This window comes from Mesoplodon bidens (genome assembly GCF_964165515.1).
Source record: "Mesoplodon bidens genome assembly, chromosome: 6".
NCBI classification, from domain to species: Eukaryota; Metazoa; Chordata; class Mammalia; order Artiodactyla; family Ziphiidae; genus Mesoplodon; species Mesoplodon bidens.
Window position 1 is genome coordinate 24,726,228 of NC_138162.1, and position 13,702 is coordinate 24,739,929.

General features: G+C 43.7%; 1 protein-coding gene across 4 annotated transcripts in view; it reads right to left on the bottom strand.

Annotated features, from left to right (window-relative positions):
• Positions 1-13,702, bottom strand: part of HEMGN (hemogen) — a 42,284-nt gene that overhangs the window by 19,431 nt on the left and 9,151 nt on the right. Inside the window, exons 3-5 of one of the 4 annotated variants that reach the window (XM_081237408.1) lie at positions 10,980-11,045; positions 9,389-9,541; positions 8,190-8,235 (exon numbers count right to left, since the gene is read on the bottom strand). The exons of 1 other annotated variant lie outside the window; for it this stretch is intronic. The gene's annotated coding sequence lies outside the window, so the exon portion shown is untranslated. The remainder of the gene's footprint in view (positions 1-8,189; positions 8,236-9,388; positions 9,542-10,979; positions 11,046-13,702) is intronic. 2 more of the 4 variants (XM_081237407.1, XM_081237409.1) reach the window with 2 other exon arrangements.

Genomic DNA, 13,702 nt, shown 5'->3' on the forward strand with positions numbered 1-13,702 from the left:
GAATGAATGCATATCACCTCTTGGGAAAGGTTGGCCTATGTAATTAATCAGTGAATTCTTTTCATTTCACAGAATTTCTAGATCATGTCCAAATTATCCTAAAACCAAACTGCCCTTTGCAGGAACTGTTTTATAATTCAAAAGGGACAGAGCAAAAGACTCGATTCATTCCCTGGCCTGCCACTGACCCACTGTTATTCATATCAGCTTCTCCACAGGGTCTCTATTTGAATGCTAACCTCTCCTCTTTTTTTTTTTTTTTTTTTTTTGCGGTACGCGGGCCTCTCACTGTTGTGGCCTCTCCCGTTGCGGAGCACAGGCTCCGGACGCGCAGGCTCGGCGGCCATGGCTCACGGGCCCAGCCGCTCCGCGGCATGCGGTATCTTCCCGGACCGGGGCATGCACCCACATCCCCTGCATCTGCAGGCGGACTCTCAACCACTGCGCCACCAGGGAAGCCCTAACCTCTCCTGTTTTTGCTCTTTATTCACTCCTTGGAGTTTTAGCTACTGGGGCATAGAATATGTACTAGAACCTAACATGATGCTTTAGTCTTATTAATTTGGAAACTTCAACTCCCTGCTTCCAGCAGATTCTATCCCCTGGGCTTGACGTTTAGAGTTAGCATAACCTAGATGAGTCCCTGCCCAAAAGTGAACACTGCTGAAGAATTGCAGCCTTCCAAATGGTTCAGCGCCAGTGCTGAATGTTATACTATACGTTCAAGTAAATGGTCGTCACCTGAACCAGTTGAGGTAGAGATGACTCTGGCTAGAACTCTGCTACTAGGTGGACGTAAAAGCCAATTGCACCATTCTCACCTGTCAACTAGGTCTTGAGCTTTGGTTCCAGCACTTTCCATTGGTGGCAGCCTGCCTTGCTCCCTCCCTAATTCTCTGACACTCTCTGTTCCCCCTCCCTGCAAGTCCTCCTCTGGGTAAGTTCGCATCGGGGATGTTTGCATACCAAACACTTAGCTAATTGATATTCTGTCACAATCTGTTCAACAAATGTTAGGCTTTCTTGTATTTTGGGTTTGTGCGTGGTGTGTGTGTGTGTGTGTGTTTTAGTGACACTTTGGTTGTATTTTTAGCCAGAGAGAAGAGAAGGAGTTACTTTAGCAGGCAGAAAATGTATTGTCAGGTCTTCCTTCCCTGGCATTCTCCTAAGTGGCTGTGAGCACCTTTAACAGATGGAGCTCAGGATGTGATCAGATCTGATTTCATCAGCATTTATCTTGGGCAAGTTCAATGTGAGGATGAAGACTTCCTTTGTGCTTCTTTATGTTCTGTATTGTCACCCTTTATTGTTAGCACTCTCATCTCATTTTAGGGAAGCCAGAGTTGCTCAGCTGTGATAGACACCTGTGTGGGAGTCATGTCGCAAAGTCTGATGTTCCACTGGAAGAAAAGAGGGTGCAGGTCTGCCCCAGCTCTTTGTAATGAGCCCTCCCCTCCCCGTCAGCAACAAGCACATCTATTCTTAAGTGTCAGAATGTTCTTGGTAATCAAGAGAGAAATTAAAACAAACCCAGACAGAATTGCCATCTTCAGAGACTGCCAGCAATACTCAGAATTACCCATAATACTTCTATCTGATTGGCTTGGTCTTCTTGATGAAAATAAAATAGGATGTTACATGTTATTACTGCCATAGCCTTCATTATTAAAATTGGACACTATGCTTCACTTCTCAGGAAACACTAACTAATAGGAGCAATTATCACCCTGAAGAGTGGTGTGGTGCAGCAGACAGAGCCTGGACTCTTGGATCAGAAGATAAGTAGGGTATCTATTTCCACAGAGCTGCTATTAACTTCTGTTTTTACCCAGTTCAGATGGGTGTACAATACTTTGTGCTCATGCAAAGAGACTGGGCAGAATTATCAGGCAGAATTTAAATAACTTGGTCCATCCAACCAAGACAGATTTTCCTTTCTAGAAAATCCTACCCCTACCCTGATCTATGGAAAACTCCATTCCCATATCCCACTACCAAATATGGCACCCACATGGATTCAGTCGTCTCTCTGAGGAGGAATGAGTAGAATGAAACTTCACTAATCCAGTCAATTCCATTCCCCTTTAATGGGAATTAAATTAAGATCTCAATAAGTCACAACAGTTCTGATTTCTAGTCTTATATAGAAATTATGCCTTTAGCTCTAAATCCTAGTTATCTCTGACAGAGGAAGTGAACAATTGATCAAGTAATAGAGTTGCTACAGCGTAGGGAGTAGGAGTGGAAAGAATAGATTGATGAGTAGGTGATACAATATGTAAGTAATGGGCATGAGACTTTCTAGTAAGTCAGACAGCGATGCTTGACTGGGCAGGAGAGCTATTTGTTTTGGAAGTTACTTGCAAACTGGTAATTGTACTTTATGGAGTTACCTGAACCTGGGACACAGTAAACACTAAATTTCATAGAATTTCACCGCTGGAAGAAATCTTCAATGTCATCTAGTCAAATTTCCCAAGAGATGTCTGAAAGCCCTGTGTGGACTCAATTTACTAGAAAATGTTTCTGATTTCACAAAGTTTATTAAAGAAAACCCCACAGAGGAACTTCCCTGGTGGCGCAGTGGTTAAGAATCCGCCTGCCGATGCAGGGGAACACGGGTTCTTCCTAGTCCGGGAAGATCCCACGTGCCGCGGAGCAACTAAGCCGGCGAGCCACAACTACTGAGCCTGCGTGCCACAACTACTGAAGCCCACGCTCCTAGAGCCCGTGCTCTGCAGCAAGAGAAGCCACCACAATGAGAAGCCCGCACACCGCAACGAAGAGTAGCCCCCGCTTGCCTCAACTAGAGAAAGCCTATGCGCAGCAACAAAGACCCAACGCAGCCAAAAATAAGTAAGTAAGTAAAGAAAGAAATAGTTTAAAACCCGCAGAAATTTTTACAAGTAACCCCATATGTTATAGTTCTGATTATTACTTCACAACCCTGGGAAAGTCACTTCATTTTTGTGGGCCTTTGCTCAAAACATGACCTTGGGCAAGTCACTTCTCCTCTCTGGATATTAGTTTCCTTATCTACAAATAACCCCAGCTCTGTCTTGCCTGCCCCTCAGGGTGGATAACAGGCTCAAGCAGATGATAAAAGTGGAAGGTTTTGGTAACCACAGGGTATGCTGTACTTTCTAAAACATAAGAAGTGTTGCTACCAGCTACTACATTCCCCCTCCAGCGACATCCCAATGCTAAGCAAGAGTAGCAATGCTTCATCCCTCTCCATTCTATTAAGATGTTTCTCCCCCTTGCCCATAATTCTCCCCCATAGAATTACCCACAGATGGGTCCCTACAGGAACATTCTCCAAGGGGTCCTGTGTTTTTTCATGAAAGACAAGGAATGGGCTTGTGCGAGTCACAAAGTCTGAGAGGGAACGAGCTGCACGCATACAGGGAGGCTTTCAGTGGGAGCAGCTGCAGGCCTTTTGCTTTTTTGCACATCCTCAGCTACCAGTGCCACTTGGCCCTAGGCCTCTATCAGCAAGGGTGAACCCTAAGGAGCATGGCAGCTCCACACAGAGGACCCTCATAGCAGAACCTCATAATGGCACAGATTATTGTTCATTCTAACAGGCATTTAGTAAGTGTTTGTTGTGAGTCAGGTCCTGTGCTTGCCACAGTGGGTAAGAGATGAGTCAGATGTGCTGCCTGCCCTTGAGACCTCACAGTTTAGTGGGAGAAACAGACTCATGAGTGTCATATACAGACTGGGTTATGACCAAAGCCCACACAGCGTTTGGGCGCAGTTGATGGATCACTTAAGTCTGTCTGAGGGCTCAGGCTGGGCTTCTCAGAAGAGATAAGATTTAAATGTTACCTTAACAAGGGTGTAGAAATTCTCCAGGGGGATTAAAGGTGGTGGGGGGCGCATTTCAGACAGAGGGAGGTGGGAGTATACAAAGGCACAGGGATATGAAAAGGCATCTTGGCTCTGGGCACAGTAACAGAGAAGCTGGAATGCGTGCTACACACCAGGGAATGGAAAGACCTGAAACCAGAGGGGTAGCTGGGGGCCCAAGGAGAGGCTTTTATGATGTCATGGGGAGCCACTGAGGGGTTTTATGGAGGAGAATGCCATAATCAAGTAATGTTCTTAGAGCATTTAGGTGACAATAAGGGGGCTGGGTGGGAAAGAAGAGAGAAGATAAATTCACTGAGGGTATTAAAGGAAAGGACAGATTCTAGAGAGATTTAGAAGGTAGAAATGACAGATCTTATTATGAGAAATTCTAAGAGTTCCAGCGCAGAAAATTGAAAGAGAAAGACAGCAGACTGAAAATTTAGTGAGGGTCCACAGGTAAGATGACAAGATATCTTGTATCAAGCAAATCACACCCTGACTTCCATTTCTTGATGGCCTGGCCGAGATGGCCTATGTAATGTTTATGGACAGGAGGTCAAAAGCTTTTATTACAAATTATTTTTACAGCTACAGAGGTGGATTCAGCAGATCTGGCTGGCTAAGCCACTGTTTCCCTCCTTTCCCTCCTGCCCCAAAGCTAATTGCTTTGTCAAGGAGGATGCTTTCCCCAGGTAGAGAAAGGCCACATTTTGGTTAAGGATTGACAAATAGCTATGCCAGGATCTCCATACTAAGTCCTATCTAGATCCACGCATTACCACAAAGAACTGCATAGCTCAGAATGCTTGGATGCCTATAGCATACCGTCACAGACCACACATGTGGCGAATTCCCAGAAGAATTGATATATGAGCCGGGTCTTGAAGAAAGCAAAGGAAAAATAAGCACATTAAAATGATATCCTACCTGGTTTGGCCCTTTTTTAGAAGTACATCTAGAATGTTCTAGAGCAGAGCTGTCCAATAGAACTTTCCACAATGATGGGAATGTTCTTCTTTATGATCCAATATGGTAGCCACTAGTCACATGTGACTATGGAACACTGTAAATGTGGCTAATGTGATGGAGGAACTGATTTTTTTAAATGTTATTTAAAATTTTATTTATTTATTTATTCATTTATTTATTTTTGGCTGCGTTGGGTCTTTGTTGCTCTGTGCGGGCTTTCTCTAGTTTCAGCGAGCAGTGGCTACTCTTCGTTGCAGTGCGCGGGCTTCTCACTGCGGTGGCTTCTCTTGTTGTAGAGAACGGGCTCTAGGCGCACGGGTTTCAGTAGTTGTGGCGCACAGGCTTAGTTGCTCCGCACCATGTGGTATCTTCCCAGACCAAGGCTCGAGCCCATGTCCCCTGCATTGGTAGGCGGATTCTTAACCACTGTGCCACCAGGGAAGTCCCAAGAACTGATTTTTAAATTTAATTTTTATGAATTTAAATTAAAATAGCCACCTGTAGCTAGTGGCCACCATGTTGAACAGCACAGCTCTGAAGCCCACTTAGCAAGCCTAGATGCTGTTTCCCACGCTTATTCTTTGCTTCATTCTCCACGCCTGTCTCTGTTCTCTTCTGCCTAGTCCCTCCAGGTTGATATACTAATTGACTATCTTCTAGCTTCCAACATTGGTCCTGTTTCCTGGTTATTGATTTCCTCTCTCTCATCACAGCAGAACCCTGGACTATCTTCCATTTGACTCATACCTTAATACCTCCCCAACCTGTGCAGGAGTGTGGGCCTAGAGGAAGTAATTTCAGAGAACCTGTCCTGCCACGTTGGGCTCTCCACCAGGCCTTATCCTCTCCCTCCCTTCTTTTCCTCAGTTTCTTTTCTAGGCCACTTTAACCAGCTAGTTAGTAACCTGGAATATTCTTTGGTGTTTTCCCTCCCTGACAGCTTGAGTTAGAGGATGGAACAGTTGGAGGATGGAAGTGTGTATATTGGGGCTGGGGAGGGAGGCTTATAACTGGTTAAACAAATACTTTGATTTGAGGTCTCTGGGCTCCATCCTGAGGCCTTCTCTGTCAGGCTTTTTTAACTTTGATTTATATACAGATAGCAATATTGATAGATTGATTACACCTGTGGATGGAAAGGATAGATTCAGGATACAAAAAAGGGTCTTGATAGGCCAAAGCATTGGGCCAAATTTAACAGGATGCAATGTAATGGTGACAAATCTCAGATCCTCCTTTGGGGTCTAAATGGTTAATGCCTAAGTACCAATATATGGCTTAGAAGACTTGGTAGTTTTAGCTAATTAGGAATCAGTAACGGATAACAACAAAGGCAATATCCTCTTGGAAAGCACTAATAGAATCATATCCAACAAGAGAATTCACATCCAACAGAGACCTGCTCAATTCCACCCTGACCAGACCACATGTTGATCGCTGTTTCAGATTCTGAGCACCTCACTCTTTTTTTAAAGGGTGAACATTGACAAGCTGAATGACCACAGTGGTAAAGGGACTGGTAACCTGTCCTATAAGGACCTGGGATAATTGAGCCTTACGAGAGCAGACCATGGGGACAAGGTCACTGTCCTAAATCTCTAAAGGGCAATCACAGAACGGAAAGCAGGCATGCTTTATGTGGCTCCAGAGGGTAGAGCAAAAACAAACGAGTGAAAGATAGAAATAAAAAAAAAAAACAAACGAGTGAAAGCTCTAGCAGATTTCAGCTCAGTATGAGGAAAATGTTTCCAGTTGTCAGAGCTGTGATTTGGGCAGTTTAACCTGCAGAGGCAGAGTTTGGTAGAGACCCTGGAGAAACGATGTTAAACATGCCCCAAAGCCAGTCTGCTCAAATATTGATTGTCTCCACAGTGATGGATAGCTAATTCAAAATGTGTAGGCCCCATACATGCTGACCCCATTTAGCTTCCAGGCTCTATACTAAGTGTTAACTCCTCATTCTAGCTCACATTCTCGTTAAATAACCTGGGCTCCTTGTATGTGGAAAACCGGTTTCGAGCACAGAACCTCTAGCACCAAGCAGAATGGCAACATAATTTTAGCTCCTGAGCAAATGGGTCTCACAATAGTGTGAGTTCAGTGTACGCATTAACATTTGAATATGCTGTATAATAAGCGTGCTGATTACTCTGAGAAGAATACTTGAAGAATAAAATAAGCTGTGATCATTAGAGGAAAAAGGGGCTAGCAATTTATGGCATGGCTGCTGCTTGATATTCAAAAGTACATGACAGCTCTCATCACAGGTAAAAGGTAATTACTGTGATTATAAAATGTAATGACAGTGGCAGGAAGTGATCAGAATTTTACTGGAAACCAGTTTGTGGTACAGTTTTTTTACCACATTCAGATTTATAACTTATAAAAATGTGTCTGCATTTGGTTGTTTGGTTCCTCTGGGCAGTTTGAATGTGAATCCATTGTAATCTCAACTTTGCAGGAAGTGGCCGACCGAGTTTTCACAGGAAATGAGAAGCTGAGGTGTGGAGGCCTCAGGTTGGACGTGGGGACATGACAATCACCTTGTGCTGGGAGAGAAGCTGTAATGGGGAGCTGGCTGGTGCCCCACACCTTGGATGACCTAGACCAGCAGTTCTCAAAGTCTGCTCTGCAGACCTCTGGGGGATCCTGATACTCTTCCAGGAGGTCCATAAGATCAAAATTATTTTCATAATAATATTAAGATGTTACTTGGCTCTTTCACAGTATTGAAAGACTTCAAATTATATGACTCAACTTATATGAAATGTCCCAAATAGGCAAATCTATAGAGACAGAGAGCAGATAAGGAGTTGCCCACGGTGAGGGGAGGCCAGAAGGTGGAGCGACTGCTTAATGGGTACGGGGTTTCCCTCGGGGTGATGAAAATGTTCTGGAACTAAGTAGTGGTGGTGGTTTCATAACTAAATGCTACTGAATTGTATATTTTTAAATGGTTAAAATGGTGAACTTTATGTTATATAAATTTTACCACAGTAAAAAACAGTCCAAAAATAAATAAATAAAGCATTAAAATGAAAAACAGTAATCTTTTGGAGTTCTGACTACCTGCTCTTTGCTGCAAATACTCTTATATATCCCAGCTCTTCCTGTACCTCCTCAGAGCAGTCTCTCAGAGCTATCTGAGAGGTTTCGTCCTGGGCTTTCATCCTCAGTTTTGTTAGCCAAATAAAACATAATTCTCAGCTTTTAGGCTGTGCATTTTTTCAGTCAACAGGACAAAAGAAAAAAATGGCTAATGATATTAAGCAAATGAAAGAGATCCATTCTTATGACTTGTTAAATGTTTCCATATAAGTTTTCAGACCTTATAGCATGTTAGAGCTAGGAGAGACCTTGGTTACCTCCTCGTGCAAGTTGGAAATAGGGCAGGGGAATTCCAAGGTGATCCTGTGGAAGAAATATGGATCAGGAGCTAAAGAGGAGAGATCAGGAGTAGGGAACAAAGTCTCCCAGGAGCGGATAGAATGCATAAGATAATAAAGAGAGAAAGGGTAGCTTAAGATGATTATCAACCAGCATTTAGGAAACCCCCTACCCAGAAGAAAGGCCAGAGGAAGGCAAGAGAACTAGGAGATGGGAGAGTCCCAGAGCAGGGCAAGATGCCCCAGGGCATGCATTAGCAACCGGGGATACACAGAGTTTCAAATCAATGAGCACTTCAAAGCTTCCCACAAAAACCAGTTGCAGTGCCTTGTCCCATCCCACCCTGACAGAGCTCCCCAGAGGCAACTACTGCCAACACTTTTAGCTATTTCTTCTGATGTTTACCTCATATTTATAGACACATGCTCTGTTCTATGTCTTGGTTTTTCCACTTTAGACATTATCTATTGACTTCATATTATTAGAAGATTAGGATTTAGCTCTCTGCTACCACCTCTAAAAGCCAAGTGGGCACTAGTAAACTGGGCACCGAGTGACCCATCTTAAAGGGAGGCAGCTGCTATTCAGAGGGTTATTGCCAGGGAATGTAGCTCTGCAATGCAGAATGTGTCAAAGTATGTTCATTTGTAAGTAATTAAAATACAACCAGAAAACTGACTTAACGATGAAGCTCACACTAAAGTCCAGGTAATTTAAGCTTCAGGGTTGGTTTGATTCAGCAGAGCTCCAGTCTTATCAAAGTTGACCTTGAGGTGAGATGGCTAAGGACAAGTCCCAGAGCTCCTTGTCCATATCCAGAGAGATACAGGTCACTTCTGGAAGCCTCTTTCTCAGGAGTCCTAGCAAATCTCTATTAATCTGGATTGAGTCTTATGCCTGTAGGAGATACTATGGGGCTCAGCCCAGGTCCCCTCTTCAGGGGGAACACATCCATCCCTCAGCTGCTGGGAATAGTCTTGTTCTCAGCCTTAGGAAACCACTTCCTCCAAGGTTTTACACCCCCTTCCAGGGTGCAGCCTGAGGCCTGTGACTGGCTGATGTGGGAATACAAATGTCTGGCCCCCTTACTTCAGTTTGGGACAACTCTGAAGGATCATCCCCATTCTTGAGTTCCTGGGATCAGCTGAGGCTTTGGTTGTAACTACATTGCACTTACTTTGCTGGTCGGCTTCTCTCCACCCCCACCCTTGTCTTCTTCAGGTCCCCATAGGTGTGTGTCCTAAGGACACTCCTCAGTAAGCCTTCTGCATGCAGCTCTCCATCTCGGATTCTGTTTCCAAGGAACCCGGTCTTGAAACAGTGCTTGTTTCTGAATCAACAAAGGTGACAAAAGGTAGGGTTATGCTGATGAATTAGGACTAGTTTGCATGCCCCGTTCTAGAACCAGGGGTGGGATCAGCTTCTCCCAACAGCACATAGGCTGAGCCAGAGAGGATAGGGACTGGAACAAAGCTTTGAATTGTTTACTAAAAAGGGAAGAATCATATTGGGGAGGCAGCTGCACAGACCTTTTGATCTTTCCAGAAAAGTCAGAAACAGTTTATGTAAACAAACAAAAAACTCATGATGTTTTAATGTCAAAAACTAATTGAGATATTTTTAAACACTATCAAGAGCCAACAAGATATGGTCTAATACTGGCCTGCATTTCAGTAGTTTGCAACCTTGGCCAGAGAGAACATAGGTGTAGTTTGTAGCCCCAGAGAGCTAAGCTGGCACTAACAGTGATCGTGAAGTCAAGATTTCAGCTCAGCCTAAGGAACAGTTTCCTAATGATTTGAGCAAGATGAAAACGGAATGAAGCACCTCAGGAGGAGATGAGTTCCTTGGCACCAAAGGCCATTGTTGTTTGTTTTTTTAAATTTATTTATTTATTATTTTTGGCTGTGTTGGGTCTTCGTTTCTGTGCGAGGGCTTTCTCTAGTTGCGGCGAGCGGGGGCCACTCTTCATCGCGGTGTGCAGGCCTCTCACTATCGCGGCCTGTCTTGTTGCGGAGCACAGGCTCCAGACGCACAGGCTCAGTAGTTGTGGCTCACGGGCCTAGTTGCTCCGCGGCATGTGGGATCTTCCCAGACCAGGGCTCGAACCCGTGTCCCCTGCATTGGCAGGCGGATTCTCAACCACTGCACCACCAGGGAAGCCCCAAAGGCCATTGTTTGAGTCTTGTTAGAATTTGAACTATATGATCTTTGAGTTCCTATTCATTGAATAGGAACTTTATCCATATAAAGTAGATATCCATATAAAGTGGATCCACTTTATCCATATAAAGTGGATATAACTTTATCCATATAAAGTAGATATCCATATAAAGTGGATCCACTTTATCCATATAAAGTGGATATAACTTTATCCATATAAAGTGCCGTGTATACATAAAATACCACTGATACACCCTTTGGCTAATGTCAGTAGCAGACAGCAATGGGATTGCACCAATGGTTCTACTGAAACACAGCTCAATTTTCTTTTCTGGAAAACACACTCCACTTGACTCCTTGCTTCTGGATACTTCAGTATCAAGGGAAATAAAAGGTGAAAAGAGAAGTACGTGATTCTTTGCCCTGCTCCCGTCTTAGATACAAAAATGTCGCCAGCAAATCCTTTACAGATATCACATTATGAGACCCTCTGTTGCTTAGAAGTTAGCATTATATTCTAGCATGTCAGAGCTGGAAGCATCTCAAAGATCATGCAGTCTTACTCCTTCATTCAATAGAAGACACAGAGAAGAGAAGAAACCCACCTGAATGACACAGAAAATCCAGGACCAGGATCCAGATCTCTTTACTCTCGGAGCAGAGTTCTCTCACTGCAACCTAAAACCCATTTTTTGTCATTAAGGTGAAATAATTGGCTATTGTCAGCTATCCTGGAGTGATAGGACTTCTGGGGTAATGGACCTCAAGATTCTCACAGACAGGAGGTAGCCAGGCTCTGTCCTTTTCAGCAGTCTAGAATGCCTAATCATTTGTACAGATAGCTTACTAGGATTTTCTTTTTAAAAGGTAATATGCTCACATGGTTAAAAAAAAAAAAAGGTGTTCACTAAAAGTTTCACTCCCACTTCTTCCCCCATCCCTCTTACCCCCTCCTACAGGTGATTTCTCTTATCAGTTTCTTGTGAACCATTATAAGAAATTTGAAGTCACTTCCCCTGATTCTCAAAACGATCTGGTAGGGTGGGGATATTTACTCACCTTCATTTCACCTATGTGGAAACTGAGACTTAGGGAGCCTAAGCAAGTGAAAGAATGAAAAACTAACCAAGTCCAAACTCAGTGTTCTTTCCGCAATTTCACTATGCCTTTCAATAGCTCCGAGGTGTGTATAAACGGTACAAGTGGGCATGGACAGCAGGCTGAGCCACTGAATCAGAGCTCCTTAAACTTCCCAACAGGACAGAGCTTGCAGAGGGAGTGACTGGCCCAAGGTGAAAGAGAAGAGGGACCCACCAGGCAGATGTCCACCCGGAAATAGCATTTGTTTCATCCTGCCCCTTCATCCCATACACCTCATCTGTCACAAAGCCCTGTCAGGTTTTCCTGTGAAATATTTATCCCTTCTGTTCCTCCCTTTCTCTTTTCACAGCAAAAACTCTGGTGCAAACTTCAGTTACCTCACATTGGGTTATTGTCACAGGCTTTTAATTGGTCTCCTGGTGCACAAATAGCTTCAATCTAAATGAGCATGTATTACATCCAATTTCCATTTATAACATGTGTGTAAATGATGCTGGTCCTTCATAAAGCCTAGATTTTAATCTTTCAACTCCACTCAGTGGAAACAACCTCATTAGTGTGTTAGTAAAAAGGGTCATGTAAAGAAGACTTGCTCCAGCTCCGAAACAAGGCTGGTCTTGAGAAAGAAGAGACTTGTTAAGAAAGTGAATAAATAAATAGCAATGTTATTCATACACTGGAATCGTACTCATCAATAAAAAGAAACGAGCTACGGATGCATTCAACAACCCAGATGAATCTCAAAAATATGTTGAGGGAAAGAAGTCAGACACACGAGAGTACAGGTGTATGACTTCTTTCATATGAAGTCCAGGAACGCAGCAAAATCGTCTCTTGGGGGTATAATTTAGAACAAGTGTTGCCTCTGATGGGGCACTGGAAGGGACCCAGGGGGATGCGGTAGCAGTGCTTTCTACCTTGACTGAGGTGTTGGTTACACAGGTGACCACCTTTGTTAAAACCCACCAACTATATGCTTAACATCTGTGTATTTTACTGTAATTATTCCTCAATTTAAGAGAGAGACAAAGAGAGAGGAGAAAAAGAGAGTGAGAGGGAGGCCGACCTGCTCAGGCTGTTGTAGAAGGAAGAACCCAGATGTCCAAACACAGTGGCTTCTGAGTGGCCCCCTGCACTCTCTCAACTTCTCTCTAAAACACATCAGAGGGGTGGGAGGGAGGGAGGGAGATGCAAGAGGGAAGAGATATGGGGATATATGTATATGTATAGCTGATTCACTTTGTTATAAAGCAGAAACTAACACACCATTGTAAAGCAATTATACTCCAATAAAGAGGTTAAAAAAAAAACACATTTGAAGAAATCGGGAAATTAGGATCCTATCTCCCAACACTGTATAAAATCTGACTGAAACGTAATGCCAGAGTCTTGGCAACATCTCTACCCTTATAAAGTGCACGTTGCAGCTGTATGAAGAAAATCCAACCCAATTTTGAGCCCCTATCACGCCCACCTCCATCCCAGGAGCAGAGTGCCCCAGAAAAGGCGGGAAGGCCCTTGGCCCCTCCCACACCGTCTGTCCTCTGGGCTCTGGGGACCTCCAGCCCTTTCGGAATAGATCTCAGGCAGGCAGAACACCTTATCCCAGCATCCACACCCACTGTCAGGGGCCACCTCTAACAGCTCGCAAGCTTTTTGATTTAAATGTCATTTGTTTCCGAGTAATACAAGGAGAGAGTTTTAAACGCAAAAAAAAAAAAAGACTACTACGGAGCTTGTTACCAAAACAGCATTCTCCTGCCTGGCCCCTCCCACTTTCCTCCCTCTTCTGCAGAGACAGCAACTTCAATTCTTTTAGCTGTCGTCTCTGGTGTTCGCCTTCTTTTATATAAATAATGTGGTTATATTACATCCAGTGTTTTTTGAACATTAACTATTGACTTCCTACTATGAAAAATAAGGATTTAGCTCTCAGGTCCTCACTCCCACACAGCTTTGACTTCCCACCTCCTTTCAGTGTTGGTTATTTATGTTATGTGACTACATAATGTTTACAGATGAGCCATATAACATACTGTAATTATATTTCTTGTACAACTTTTTATTTTTCCTGGAGTTACGAATGACCTCTTTTTATTGTTTTCATTTCTCTGTCAAAGCTGCAAAGTCACCTCTCAAGGTGGCTGCACAGGAGGTAATCTTCATGTTTACTTTCCAGCATACCTCCTGGAGCCCCTGTCCTCTGTTTCCATCTGTATTGGGTTGT